At 42.6% G+C, this 15,478-nt stretch overlaps 1 protein-coding gene across 9 annotated transcripts in view; it reads right to left on the minus strand.

The window, feature by feature from the left end:
• Window positions 1–15,478, minus strand: part of fbrsl1 (fibrosin-like 1) — a 288,815-nt gene that overhangs the window by 102,078 nt on the left and 171,259 nt on the right. The gene's annotated exons all lie outside the window — the stretch shown is intronic.

Genomic DNA, 15,478 nt, shown 5'->3' on the forward strand with positions numbered 1-15,478 from the left:
GAGATTAAGCAGGTTTGTACTCTCCCTGGCGGGCAGCACTCCCCCCTCCAGGGTGCTGCACTATCATTTGCAGGAAAATTACTTCAGTAATGAAGAATCCAGGCCCATAAATCCTCATGGCCTCACCTTCCTTCGCCGCCCAAGTCTTGCTGAACAGCTAGTAAAAATTCCCTTTAAAAAATTCATAGTGCAATTTTGCTCAAATCCCTCCCAGCAAGCACAATTATGGAACTTTCATCTCAATTGATTTATGTCCTGGGCGAAGGGGGGGGGTAGAACTCGGTGTAGGCTGGGGAAGAGGGTCTGGTTGGAGGGTGGGAAGTGGTAAATCACTGTTTTTAAAAGGGAAGGTGTACGGCCTTTTGTCAATTTCAGTGCATGCGTGCTGTGCAGGTGACAGAGAAGCGTATGAATAAGGGGAGGAGGAAGAGGGAAGAGAACATCTGACGGGTCTGAACGCAGAAGTGAAATGGCAAAAAGGAGGGGGCTGCGGCTGGGAGTGGGGGCGGTTAGTGAGATGGGGGCGAAAGGAGCGGTATTCCACTTGATTAATAACACTAATCAAATTATACAGTGTTCCACTGTGCCCTGAAATCTGGGGCCATAATGTCCTCTAATGGTGAGGTTCATGGAGCTAAACTTCAGAGGGAAAACACAGCGCTGACTGCTGCATGCCTTAATGAAGGCAGTAAAACATCCATTTCCAGAAGCCATGAAATGAAAGGCAAGATTGTAGATGTGCACCCAGTGGCTCCCCCACTGCAAAAAAAGAGAAGGCTGTTAACACAAAAGACGGTGCTGGGGCGAGTGAGACAGACAGACAGACAGACAGCAAGAAAGAAGGAGAGCTGCAAGGCCTTAAAAAGAGAAATGACAAGATAATCATATAAATGAAGACATTTAAAGGGCAAGAGCACCAAGAGTAAGCGGGTATATATAAAGTAAAGGGATGATGAAGTGAGGATAAAAAGACAGATTGGTAGATACTCTTTGTGCGTTCTCTTCTGGCATGAAGACAATCATCTGGGTCTGCTGATTATGGATGAGCCAGGCTGCTTTACTATGTCTGTTATACTTAGTGCTGCTGACAGCGACCACTATTCATCACTATTTAGTTGCTGATGCACCTAACCACAGCATCCTCCCTCTCATCTATCTCACTACTACTCCATTAGAGAATCCCTCCGTCCACCCAGGCATGTATTGTGTTGATCCACCTATCCATCTGAATGTCCAGTCGTCCATCCATCCATGGGTACATTTGTCTACTCATTCAACCTGCCATTCATCTGTATGTCCATTCATGCTTTCTTTCATTCATTCATCCCTCCACCCATTATCCATCCATCCATCTATCCATTCATCTTCTTCGTCATTTGTCTGCTGACGATCCAGTCATCTGTCAATCCATCCAGTCTGGGTCAATAGAATGAGCTCAGCGTCAGTTAGTTGCTCCAGACAAAAGTCGACTTCTCATTTCTTGGCATTATGCAGCACTAAGCCAGCAGATCTCCGCTGGCAGTTCCACACTTGTATATCTGACATTAATATCTAAGCAACATGCAGAAATCATTAGGCACTGTGTGGGTGTGAAGTCCAGCAGAAAATTCCTGCTGCATTATAACAAAGTGAAACTCAAACACACTTAGATTTATACAAAAGCATTATGTTTTGCATTTAATCTACTAAATTGCGCATGCTACCAACAATCAAATCAGGCTTTGCATCTTGAGTAAAGTAAACACTGCTCGTTGTCCTTGGGGCAAAAAAATCATCTGGAGAGCAAGGGGGGAAAAAACAACAAAGATGAGAAAACACAGATTGCTATTGTTATTATTATCATAATTACAGCTGTGCTTATCATGCGAGCAGCCTCAATCAGGATGAAATACAGTTTCATTTGATGAAGCTTCCTGTTTTGACTGGCTTGAGTTTGGGAGCCACACACTTGGCTGGCGTGCCAAAAACTCAATCAGGCGCAATTACATAGCCATCAGATAGAAATGTAATTGATTTGAAGGCTGACATGAGATATAACTACATTACAGTGGAGGCACAGTGGGGAGGATCCTTGGGGACAGGGCCTACGGGGAGCTCATTACCACCAAGCTTTGAATTATTGAGTGCTAAGGCAGTGACATTGAGGAATAGAGGCGGGCGATTGGCTGTAACAGCTCGACAAGTGTTTATCTCAACTTAGAGCAACCTAAGTTGTCAGTCCATGTAAGAATATTGCAAAGGAAGAAGTTGCAATGGTTTGGAGTTAATGAGAGCATATCACGTGACGTCTGCTATTTCCATTCTGAGTATTTGTAACGAGTACAAGAAAAGGCACAAATACACTGTAAAGTCATGTTTGGGCGTCACTTCTATACTAGTAACATGTGTTGGGTCACATATTTGGTGCTTTATGCACTTTTTATTTTGTGGAAACACTGCATATCATTTTCAATGTTGGCTTAGGATGTTACCTTTTAAAATTTACATTCACTTATGCTACAGCAGATTTTTCTCATTTGGTTTCTGTTTCTGTTAATGTGGTTGTTTGTGAGCTTGCTATGTTCAGTTCCCCATTCGCCCTGCAGGTGGTATTTATCCTTCAAGCTCAGGTCCTCTGTCAGAGGCCTGGGAGTGCAGTATCTTTGCTGGTCCTGGAACTGCACCTCTGGACAGAGATGTAGGATATAATTCCTGGATCTGCTGGAGCCACTCGCCCAGTTTGGGGGTCACCCGCCCGAATGCTCCGATTACCACTGGGACCACTGTTGCCTTCACCCTCCTGTTCCTTCTTCCTGATCACTCTGTATAGCTGCATCTATCACTACTTTTCCTCTGCTTGTCCACCACTACTATGTTCGGTTATTTAGCCATTACCAGTTTGTCTGTCTGTATCTAGAAGAGCTACAGGATTACAGCTTGACTATATGATGATGATAAAAATCCAGGTATATCTTACACACGCGCACACACCTGTATTTTTATTATTTCATCAGAAACCATTTAACCTGCCTTTCTCTTAATGTCACAGACACAAAGAGCTTAAATTAGGTGGAAATCTCCCTTGAGTCAGAAGGGTTGAAGTGGCCCATCTGCCTGACCCTTACCACTAGCCTACGGGTCGTTTCCCATAAGCGCCGAGCGATGAGTGCTGAGAGGATAAAGATATAAGTCACTGTGGAGGGACTCCTTCATCCCCAGGAAGTGGTGACTGCCTACCTCTGGGAGAGTTATGCCCTCTAGGCTACTACCACTGATCTTCCTGTGTCTATCTTATTCTTTCTATCACTCCTCTCTCTCTTCTCACACAGCTCTCCTGTGAGCTTTCTCACAAAAATGAGAACTCAATTAATTCAGGCGAAATGAGGACGAGGGAGGAGGAGGTAGAGGCCTGGGTAGCCCAGAGCGACATTGAATAAGAGAGAGGAAAGCCTAACAGAGCCGTTTGCCGATCTGCGGCCTGGAAACAGCAAACTGAGCATGGGGTGACTGTGCATGTGCGTTAAGTCTTCAGCTGAGTTAATCCTGCGTGCACTTTAAATATGGCTGATGAGCAAATGCTCCTCATTGCTGAGGGAGATGTTGGGTAAATAGACAAGTCACAGGAAGCCAGAGACTGGAAAAAGAGCGCAAACTGAAAGAGCCGAGGACAGAGGCGACATGATTAAAAGCCTGCTGACATTCGGTGCCCAACAAGTTGTCTGTTGTATGAATGTGATGTTAACTTTAATAACGTTGGTAGCAAACACTGTAAACGTGCAGTTCTAAATAGTTGCACTAGATGTTTCAGAAACCTCCAGTCTGTGAAGACTAGGTGAATGGGCTGCATCTATGTCACGTAATGAAGATGTCATGTGACCTATGACCTTGGGATCGAGAGCCTACTGTCAGTGTCACAGATGCAAAGTGCAGCCTTAAAGACATCAATCTTGCATGAGCTTGGTCAACCTGCTTAATGTTACATTAGGGTGCCACGAGCAACCACACAGCTCAGATAATTTTCTCGTAGCCTTGCAGAAAAACTGGCAGAAAACCAGCTCTTAGCCTGGGCTAAGGTTTGAGGTCCCCAGTGGATACACATAAGAACAGGACACACATAGACACACAGACTGGAACTATATAGAGTTATAAAATACACAATATGAGGAGACAGTACACTACATATGCTAAAAAATAAACCAACACTTGAGTCGCTTTTCTTTTAGTCTAGACTCTTACTTGAAGCACACAACAAAAAACAAAAAGCAAAACAAATAAAAAACAAATGACCCATTTTTACAAAAGTTATGTTCAGTGCAACAGCGTCATAAAAGTAACCGCTTCCCTGTGACAGAGTGTAAATCTCACAGTATTCAGGGATACTTTTATGTTCCATTTTGACTGCAGTACATATATTACAACATTTTATCAGTCCCAGCTCCAGGACAAGGCTAGTAAAACGCGCGAGTCAGACAGTTCCAAATTTTCATATGATAAATACCTTACTAGCGAGAAGCCAGGATGGGCTGTGGCATTTGGTGTTTCCAAGAAAATCAGTATGCCACTAGTACTCGGAGTGATTGAACAGGCTGTAAACAGAAGCAGCAGACTTGCTCGACGCTTTCTGGGAGATACTAATATAGCACTACTTCCAGGAGCTGAACTGTAGGATAGAGGAGGGGTTTTGAAGTTCATGAACTGAGCAGGGAGTGCGAGAGCTCTTAAAATTACCATGTCCCTGTGCACGACCCACTGTCTGCATTTAAGTTCAGAGTAAAAGCACAAGACTGCTGAGCAAAGTACGTCAAGTAAGTCATAAGACACCCTTGGTCAATGGCTGATAGTGTTCCTCGCATTAGCCCAAATTAAAATTAGATCTATCTTTAACAATCTAATAAAAAAATGCCATATGATGATACTTTGCCTCATTTATACTTTCCATCTTCTTCTCCCCCCATACCCTCGAGGAGAATTCATTCTCATTTGTTCATGGTGATTGTGAAAGGACTTTCTTTCTTTTCTTTTTACTCAAGTGGCATGTCAGTATTGTTGCTGTGTGAAAAATTAATCACAGTCAGAGATAATTTTTTCCAGATCTATGTCCAATCAAGACATTTAAGACTTCAGCTGGTCTCGTTGATATTATAGGTCAAATTAGAGCCAATAGAAGCATTAAGTACACAATTTAGGACTTTAGCTGAAGGGATGTGTTTGTGTCTTTACCAACATCAGCTGACATTGATACTTTATTGAGCCTAAGGTTATTACACTAATAGCTGCACTAATATAAAAAGAAGGTCAGGTTCTTCCATGGCCTGAGTTTAAAGCTTGTTTCTAATGAAGAGACGTATGGAGCATTTTAGCACTAGGCAAACAACTCAACATGTTTATTATTTCGCCAAAAATATATCCTGTTTCTTCCCAAGCTCTCGCAGCAAGGTGAACACAGTTCAGATGCATTTTAAAATCTTTAAAATGTCATCTGTTTGATGACTAATTAATTTTAAATTTAAGACGGCGTTTTCACAGAAATGTAACAGGAAGGAGGCCGAGCAGGCAGTGAGAGTTTAAGCTCTGCAGCTATAGCAGTTTCGTTGGTGGTGAGCCGTTGTGAAAATTTGAGAAAAACCACAACCTATGTGCCTATTGTGCAAACATGTGAAACCACAAGGGTGCCATGAGTTGCTAAAAGAGCAGCTTATCTATATATGGGGTTAAGCCACAGCTCCACACAAACTGAAAGTTAGTTCTGTGAAATACACGTTTAGTTTTCAAGCCTCGGACAGCAGAAAAAAACTTGATCTGTGAGGAGAAACATGAAAAAAAGCCAGACTGGTAACTACACAGCAGCAGGTTACTAAACGATCTATTAAAGACTTTCCTAAAAGTCAAAAATAAAGGGTACCGTTTGGAATAAAGTTGCTTAACCCCCAAAAAGAGTCACAAAGACTTTGTGGAGAAGCTCTGATGCTGCTATGGAGGCACTTGATGTCATAACAACCTGAAGAGATACTTCCTCTCGAAAAAACGAAGCGGCATAACAGACGAGTACGCCGTGTGTCTGACAATGAAGCTTTTAGCCCTATTCTGTGAACGCACCGCTCCATCCCCAGACACATGCACTACTTCTCCTCTGACCTGAACACGAAACCTGGACAAGAAACACTACGCAACAATTTGGTTTTGTTTGTCCCCCTGGGGCCTTCCTGGCTCTCGGAAATCTTACCCTGGCATTCGCCATAATCCCCGGAGAATGAAACCAAGGCCCAGCAGCACAGACAAAGCACCAGGTGATTGTATATCTGTGACAGACCACCGTAGTAGCCTCTAAAAGTGGCCCCCGTGACACCAATAATTTGACGTCCCTTCTCCTGTTCCACGCTTGGCCTCAAGGGGTTGCCCCGTATCGACTTACATCTAGCCAGCTACCTTTGAATAACAAGAGCTGCATCAGCTTTAACTGACTCAATTGAGAAGAACTGCACACAGTTAATCTGGCTTTTGGCTGGTGCTGGCAGAGTAGATGACATTGGTGTCTGGAGCTGGAGAGTATCAGTTGACCTAGACTAATTATTCATAAGGCCTTGTGATGGCTGCCGCAGTCAGTTCAGACAGGAGCGGCTGAAAGGAAAGCATATACCAATCTGTCTAAGACAGAGCTCAAACAGCTGGGGACCTACAAGAAGCTATGAATGAAAATCTGAAACCTAGAAAGCAAAACGATGTCATTAAGAGCAGTCAGCACTCTCTGAGTGATCTTGTGTAGCAGCCGTACAAGATTGTATATGATGAAGTGAAGAATATGACTTAGCAGGGTCACTCATGCATGGCTAATAGGAGAATGATGAATTGCCTTAAATAATAGCACACTCCATATCCTCACAACCAAGAGCAGACATCGCCTTGAAATTTGTAATAACAGTAATTGTGATTTCAACCAATAGTCCTCCAATACAGTAATAAATACACGCTGTGTTGCCCGTGACGAGTCTACTAAAAAAGCATCTGCTGGCAAAGCCTGAATTTCACTCTTGCACAGAAGGCATTTAAAATGTCCAGATGTCGGTGAAAATTTTCTGGAAACACTAAATCTTTGACTGAAGCATAAACTTAATGATTAGAAAGCTCGCAAGGAAAGGAAAGCGAACGCGGTTCAGCTTCGAGCTCAGGCGAGCTGCTTTCTCACCTCTATTTACAATCAAAAATGAACCGCAGCAATGTGTACCCACAAGCACACATACAAAAGGGGCACTTATGTGCAAGCACAATAGCGTGGCAATTAGCGGCTAGAGAGGAGAAATGCTGGATCGGTTACAGTTGTTGAATGTTAATTACAGCATTTTACGGCATTGAGGAGATAACGAGTTAGCGCCTGGTGACAGCAGCGACATGTCCTTTAACGAGAGCCGTGGAAATTTATGAAACTTGAGATCAGGGACAATGAGGCGTTACTGGCTTGTCAGGCGCTCTTCTGCTCACCCTCCCTTTGTCCTAATGAAGGCAGACATTTGTTTCTTCCTCTTCTCTGCTTGCCCCTGCACCGTTAGCCTGAAATGATTATTGCTCATCTAGGAAAGGTAAAAATCAGCTGCTTGGGATTCTGTCCTTGTCAACTCTCCTCGCACAGCACCGCTGCTATTGTCTAATCAGTTTCTGTTATAGTCGTAAGGTTGGAGAAAAACAACCACAAAACGTGTGGACACGTGGCCAAAGATAAACATGGGGTCATATTAGAGATAATTCCTTCTCTGGCGCAGGAAACGTAGCTGCTAGTCAGACAATTGTGAGTGACCATTCATTCCAGTCTTTTTAAATAGCCGGGGATCAAGAGCTTGGTAAAATCCGTGAGGTTAATGTGGTCATGTTGTGAAGCCTGGTTTGGAATTTAGGTTAATGGAATCATTGATAGGGCTCAGCTCTAATGCCTGCGATGCTTAAGAGGATCCATACTTTATGATTTAGACAAATCCTGGGACATTCTTCAAAGTTTCCCCTGCTGACCTTGGCAAAACAGACAGAGGCACACACGGGAGTGTGAGGATTTCTTTGGGACTTTACAGCCGCTGCTAAGTAGAATCCCCCAGGCTTTATCAGTGCCTGAATGGAATATTACATCAGTTACACTGGGGCAAACATGGGCCCCAGAGGAAATATTAAGAGTAATAAACTTGTAAAGAGAGCCTGTTTTCCCCTCTTCCCTGTCAAATTACTCTAAAGAATTTGAACAAAAATGTACAGTAAAATGGGGAATTCTTGAAATTGTAGCTCATGTCTAGACTAGGACTTGGAAAAAAAAAGCCCTCCTCTGACCTCACAAGACTTAGCTGTGGTCATGTTATTTATATCATACACCAGAGTGACTCCACTTTAATGCAGCTGTATTTCTAATAAGGAATGCAATTATGATGCTTGTGAGAATGTTAATGTTGTGATTTAACTTCTAATCTCTTCAGTACTGCTGCTGGCCTGCTACCAACACTTGTGCTGGGAAAAATGGTCATTTAAGTGGGTTGTAGCCTGGAAGAAGAAGAGAGACTAACCTGCTGGTGAGAGCAAGGGGAGATCTTTTAAAACCAAAGAAGATGGTGTTCAGATGTCAATAAAAACAGGTGTTAACCAGCTTAGCTGAGATGTTAAGAGCTTGGATAATCCTAGCCTGGATCCAAGAGGGATCCTGCTCTGGAATACTAATGCTTAGGATGCACTGTTAAATCACACACGGTTGATTAGGGGATTGGCTTGGGCCTGCTGCTACAGGACATCAAAGCTCAATTTGCATTTGCTAACAATTGCCAAGATTTGTAGAATAAGAACTGCACACATATAGTTAGAATTATGGGTCATCCAGGTTCACAATCAGCTACTGTGGCGTCAAAAGATTATGCTGAGGAGAGCAACGACACATTATGTTATGGATGTGTTGCACAAGATTCAGGATAGAAGTCTTTATTTTCCAGACTATAAAATAAACCACAGCAAAAAGTACGTTTCTGATTTGTTCCGACTTGCCTCATCCTCTTTGCTATTGAGAGCTCAAATAAAAATTAATATTAGTTCACATGGTGTTGTTTCTACAAGTTTAAGCCTCTGTATAAAAATAAATAAAAAACAACCCCAGCCAACTGCAGAGCTTTCATGCCAACAGCTACAGAAATGCAGCTCCAGTCCAATCAAAGTTACCCATAGGCCACTAAAGCAACAGCACGCCTGTGGGCACCACCCTCAGGCAAGCAAACTTAGGGGGTGGTCGTGGGGGTGTGCAGGGGAGCTGCTCAGCTTTGCAGATCCTGTCGGTTAGATCTGACTAACTGTGGTATTAGTAGGAAAAATTTGGTTTTCTTGATTGCAGTGCTTTCCAGTGATAAAATGATGTGCTTGTTGGGTTACATCCTGTGGAAACGGTGTCAAGCCCATAAACCTTGTTTTGGTGCAGATACATGAAAGAGCTACGCTCTTCCTTCCTCTCTGGCAGCCTCACGGTAGATTTCGATGAGCTTTGAGATGAAGAAACCAGCGAAATATCAGAGTTTTGTCGAGGTTCTGTGATTTGTCTATGATTTCGTTGCTTTGTCTGTTTGTCTGCATGTAAGCAGGATTACTTACAAAGTTATGGATGGATGCACATTAAATATTTTACCAGAGGAGGGGCTTAAAAATGTCCAGCTGCAGCTGTCCTGTTGGATCCGGGGACTCTATTCATCCTTGACGTAGGGGAAACTTTAAACCTTGGTGTAGATGTACAGCCTGGAACTGCTCCTGTTGTCTGCAGATTAGTAACTGTAGAAAAGATCCGACAGTGGCAACCTCTGCCTCTTAGTTTGTTAGATGGTAACTCACAAGTGACTTTCTTGAGGTAGCTAATATATTAAAAAAAATCATTTTTTTAGAAGCAAACTGAAAAGTTCTGCAAGATTTATAATTTCAAAGAACTGCAGTTCTTAATACGAACCTACTGTAATAATGAAACGCTATAAGCACTCAAGAGCAATTTACGTCACTGAGGGGCAGATACATCAAAGTACTGCGCTGGTGAATGTGCTCATTTTCAGCTCAGAAATTATCTCAGTACAAACAGATAGCACCTAAAGGGAAGGAATCACCTAAGACACTAAAGAGAGAACATCTTCACAAGGAAGAATGAGCCCAAAGAAGAATAAGCAACAAACATGCTCTCCTCTTTTAAATATAATTCCAACGCAAGTAAACACACTAAGTCTTTCCCTCAAACCACCACCTTGTTTTTAAAATCCTTCATCAAGCTCCAGGATGAGACATCCATTTGGACAAACACCCCCCCCCAAAACAAAACAAACAAACAAACAAAAAAAACATGTGACGCTCATCTGTTTCACTTAATCTACTTTTAATGTGCCACCTGGTCTGCTACATACATTCATATACTCTTACATGCCACTCCATAATCAAATCAGCATTTGGTGTCAGGGTGGCTCGTGGTTCGGGCTGTTCTCATTTGTAAACACCACCTGCCAGTTCTCACTCCTCTTCACTTGCCGGGTGACATTAGCACAAGCGTGAAATGTGATTTTGCATTGAGCAAACCTCTGCACCGAGCACATCTGAGTGTGCCGACCTGGAAAGCAGGCAGAAATAATCTCCGGTCACCTAAGTCAGAGGGAGCTGTCATGCATTACACAGAACACAGACAGTGGCAACTAATAATCAGCTGCTAGGTGCTGCTCTCAGTAACCTGGGATGGTTGACTCCTGTGGCCCCTCCGACAACTTGTCTCTTTTTCTTTTGCCACACAGTTTCCACAGTTACTTTGGCTGTTCCCTTTTTAATGCAGAATCAGGCCTTCGTTTTTACTGTGTGTTTGTTCACTTTTGGACTAAAATCTAAATGATGTCCTTATTTGATAAGCATTATATTGCATTTCATGCACGCCACCCTGCTGGCCACTCAGCCACAAAGTCATGATCATAATAAAGTCATAATCACTTAAACTGAGCTATTTATCTGAAATCTTAGTATCACACAACCCAGCGAGATCTGTGATGAGTTTTTATGCTGCATGACGACGCTTCACGCCTGCACGATCACGTATTCACTGACACAGTATTTAAACCACGATCAGAAACAGCACACATTTAGCACTTTTATGTCACGTACGCACAATGCACAGTAACACGGACGACAGATATATCACCTTTTAGCTGCTGGCATCGTGCCTTTTGATGAATGTCAACAAAGCAGTTAGCAGGGAGGAAATGAGAAAAAGAGAGAGACCAGAGGAGAGAAGACGGGGGAAAGAACACACAATTATAAAAGCTTCATTTCTTCAGAGAACCATAAAGTCTCGTCCCAGAAGGGCAGCTGAGCACAAATCAATTTCTTTCAGTCGATTACAAGCACTGAGGTTCTAACCTTCATTTGTGAGTCTAATACTCCAACAGTTATGTAGAACACATACCAATTAAGCAATTCTGCGGAATAAGAGGGCCATGAACTGACGCGATTATGGAGGCCGGGCCCCTGGGGAGGTCGGGTTATCGGCTCAGGAGCAGGAAGGATGAGGGGAGCAGGAGCAGAGGATGGAGAGAAAAATGGTGAAGGAGGAGGAGAGACGGAAGCCGAGGAAAAAAGTCATTTATTAAGTCTAATACTCTGTGAAATGTTCCCATGGTAATAAGGCGGGGAGCTTGCGTTAATATCAGGGAGCCATGCAGAAAAGGTCACTCGATAACTGTACCGCCCACCGGGGTCGTGCTGACGGGAGCTGCTCAAACACATCTGATAATGCTCTCAGCGTCGTCACTCAGCGCCAGAGGTCGAGAGGATGGGAGCTTGGGGAAAGGTGCCATTTGTGGAAATTGCACTGATGTACCACTGAGCTCTGACACAATTCTCAGTGCGAGCCTTGGCTCTGTGCAGGCAGCCGCACCGTGACTGTACGGAATAAGCACGATGACACCAAGTCAAAGATTATGGGGGATAAATACAAGTCTCTGTGCCGTATTATGCTTTCCAATAAGTTTCTGATTTCGCAATCACTCACATCCACAATGGCATGAATATAAAGGAAAAGCAGCCGGCATCTTCTTTGCGATTTTCAATATGTGTTTGCACACAGGCTCATGAAAGGAAATGCATTAGAGGCACTCTCCATCTTTCTATTGTCACAAGCTAAATCTGATGCCATTTTCCTCTTGATTTAAAGAGGCTGAATGCATCTCTCCAGATATGTGGGGATCAACACATTGTCATTCACTGCTGAGATGCACCTTAACCACCGCCCTCGCTGCCAGAAGATTTATGGTAATTCCTGATAGCATGTGATAGGATGCAGCCCATAAACCCATGTGAGGTATGTGTTTCTATGGTAACCCTTCTCTCTATTCGCTAGCCCTATGCACCTTGGCATTTTTACTTTTTTCCCTGCATTGTAGGCGCTGTCTATCTGAATGCCAGCGGTAGGAATGAGATGCAGATTTGTGGCAAAGCAAAGACACAGATGTTTCCTCATTGCCTTTTAATCTGCTATTCCCTCAGCGTCTGGCAAGAAACACTCCCCCTTTAGAATGGTAATTGGACGAGATGAATAATAAACAAAACGAAAACAGACCGATGTTTATGGGGAGCGTTTTAACACTTTGGAATGATCACACTTTATGGCTATTATTAGTGCAGAGGCAAAAGCAAGTGCTGCATCTTGTGGGAATAATAAAGGACAGAGCTTTACTTGTCTAATCAGGAGACCTATCAGGGTCTGGCAGAGGACGCCAGCGCTGTACTCATTAAGGCAGAGCAGCTCACAGTTCATCACTACCTTTGTTTTTCTTACTCATTTCCTCCCTGTTCCCCAAAGTCATTTTACAGTAAAACACACCCGCCATCTACTCGAATGCAAAATTGCATTCATATGCTTTGAATTACAAAATTAATAGATCAATTTACATGTCGTCATCCACATTTTTGGCTTTCTAAGTATCTGCCATCCACATGTTTACCATTTGGTCAGTAAAATCACCTTGAACTCGCTAGATCGATTGCTTGCAAATTTAAGATAATGATTTCATTACGTGCTGTCTGGCCTGATGAGCGCCTTCTCTTCGTTTCCCATCCAGCCGAACATCAAGCAAGTGCTCTGTGTATTTGTTGACAGTGCTGAGATAAGTGTGGATATTTAGACAGCATGTGATATCAGAAAACCGGCTATTTGCATGAAAGACCTGTCCCTCTTTCTCCCCGGAGAGCTTTATAACAGGAGGATATTTCAAACGCTATCAAATGTGCCAAACATTTACTTTGATAACTCCATCCGATGGATCCCTGGATTTAATGGCAGCAATCTGAGAGTGCTGAGACACATACCTGGAGCACAAACAATAATGGAATAGAAATGTGAGGAAGGGATGAATAAAATCTCTTTTAAACGTTCATAAATAATGCACCTCGTGGACCTAGAGAGTTGTTGCCTATTTAACAATGCATGCCTCTTCCTGGTTTCTGTGCAGGCGGAGATGCAAACACAGCGTGCATTGTGGGTCAACATGGAGGAAGACAGCCTAGCGCTCCCTCGACCCTCTAAACCTCGGCTTCCACACCCCCCTGTGGAGCGAGTGCTCCCCACGGCAAATTGCCAGTCACGTGACGATGGCATCGACAACTGCATTTTCTCGTTGCGCCGAAAACCGTAATGACAAAAGGCAAATTTACAAAATGACCGAGTGCTTGCCAAAATGAGGGAGAAGATTTGAGAAAATGGGAGAAAAACAAAGTGCAGGACTAATTATCCAATTAATGTGCAATTAAGCCCGTGCAGCCTAATGGTCTGTGTTGGATTTGGTAATAGCTCTACCAGACTGAGGAGCCTATTAAACTAACTGTAGGCTGCTGTACAGAGCAGACAGATTCAAAACACTGCCTCAGCGAAGGGGCCCACTAGTCGGATGTTACAATTACAGCAGCTGTCGACATTATCACTTAATATAAAAAATGTATGTTGTACTGTGAGCTCAGGCATGCTGACTCTAAAAATATATAAAAAAATCAACCTCCGACACCCCCACCCCCGACACATAATTCAACAAAGCATTTCATTAAGATTTTCATTATCTGCCATAGCAGAGTTTGCTAATAAATGCTAATTATATTCAAGCTAATATTTAATCACACACAATTTCTCCAGTCAACTCAGTTTGAGGAAATACTAATTCTAATGAATGCGTTTACAGTGCATTTTATGAACTTCAGCACAGGCGGAATAAAGAGAGGAAATAGGGAATGATGTTCAAAAGTGCTTTTTCAACTATGAGCTTTATTAGCTTTGACTTATTTCCTACCCTAATGAGATCCTCTTGGAGGGATGTTTTCGTACAATTAATAATGCACACAGAATAATCAGAAGCATAAATATTTATCAGTCTGTGTGTCTGTCTAGTATAGGATGTGGTGAGTTCAGGCAAACCCATCGAAGCAATGTGCTGCAGCCTTATTATCGTTACACTGTAATCCACGCATCATCGAAATCAGGCGCACATCTGGAATTGTTGGATGATTTTTTTTCTCTCGTTCCGAATGAAAAATAAATAATCGAATATAAAGTAATGGTTTAATGGTTTTAAAGACAAATACTGGTTCGCTATTCTAGAAGCAACATGCATACAGAAAGATTGACTGAACGCGACAATAGCACAGTAGTGTGAGCGCAATCACAGGCGCAGTCAGTTCATCTCAGTGAAAAATATGACGTTCTTCTTTTTAGTGCTACTAACCCAGATCGTGCGCTTGATTTAAACATTCTCCTCCTTTTTTTGCAACTCGAGAGAGAAACTCCCAAAAATCCAAACACGGCAGAATCGCTGGTACATTCACTACATTCCTCATGTGTGAATGTAGTTATTTGCCACATGTTATCTTGATTTTCTGACCAAATGTCTCAACTCTCAAATTAAGTCTCAGAAGAATCGAAGTAATTACATGATTAAAACCTCTTCGATTGTCCAATTTGGAAAATTACAAGCATCATCCAGTTCAGCCGGTGGGCTTCTGGGAAACGTTGCATTGCAACAATACTGTAGCTTATTTTATCCACCAGATGCAGCACTGAGTCATTTCAGGTCTGTTAATGAATATGTTTGTTTGCTTTGTTTAACTTGACATTTTCATGAATAATCAGCATTACAAGTCACTAAAAAGTTTCACTTTGATCTACAGGTGAAGAAAATGCTTGTTTTCCCACCAGATAGCCATTTAAGACATGGCTCTATACCATGTTAGTCAGCAACTGTGTTACAACACATGTGGACAAATGCATTCATACACTGGGAGTATCTTAAAAATCCCAATGAAACGAGGGTAACATATAACAAGTATTAGTACTTCTCAGTGCCACGCTAAAGAGCAGTTGATGAAGTTGTGTCTACCAAAAGAAAGAAAGAAAGAATTAATGGTTTTAATCAGTCTAATAGACTATATAAATGTGATCGGTATGATTGTGTAACAGTATTTGGATGTCTTGCTGTTTCACAACCGAAACTAT

The sequence above is a fragment of the Mchenga conophoros genome, linkage group LG12 (genome assembly GCF_057382185.1).
Source record: "Mchenga conophoros isolate Kocher_MC1m ecotype Shallow Benthic linkage group LG12, M_conophoros_male_GT1.1, whole genome shotgun sequence".
Classification (NCBI taxonomy): Eukaryota; Metazoa; Chordata; class Actinopteri; order Cichliformes; family Cichlidae; genus Mchenga; species Mchenga conophoros.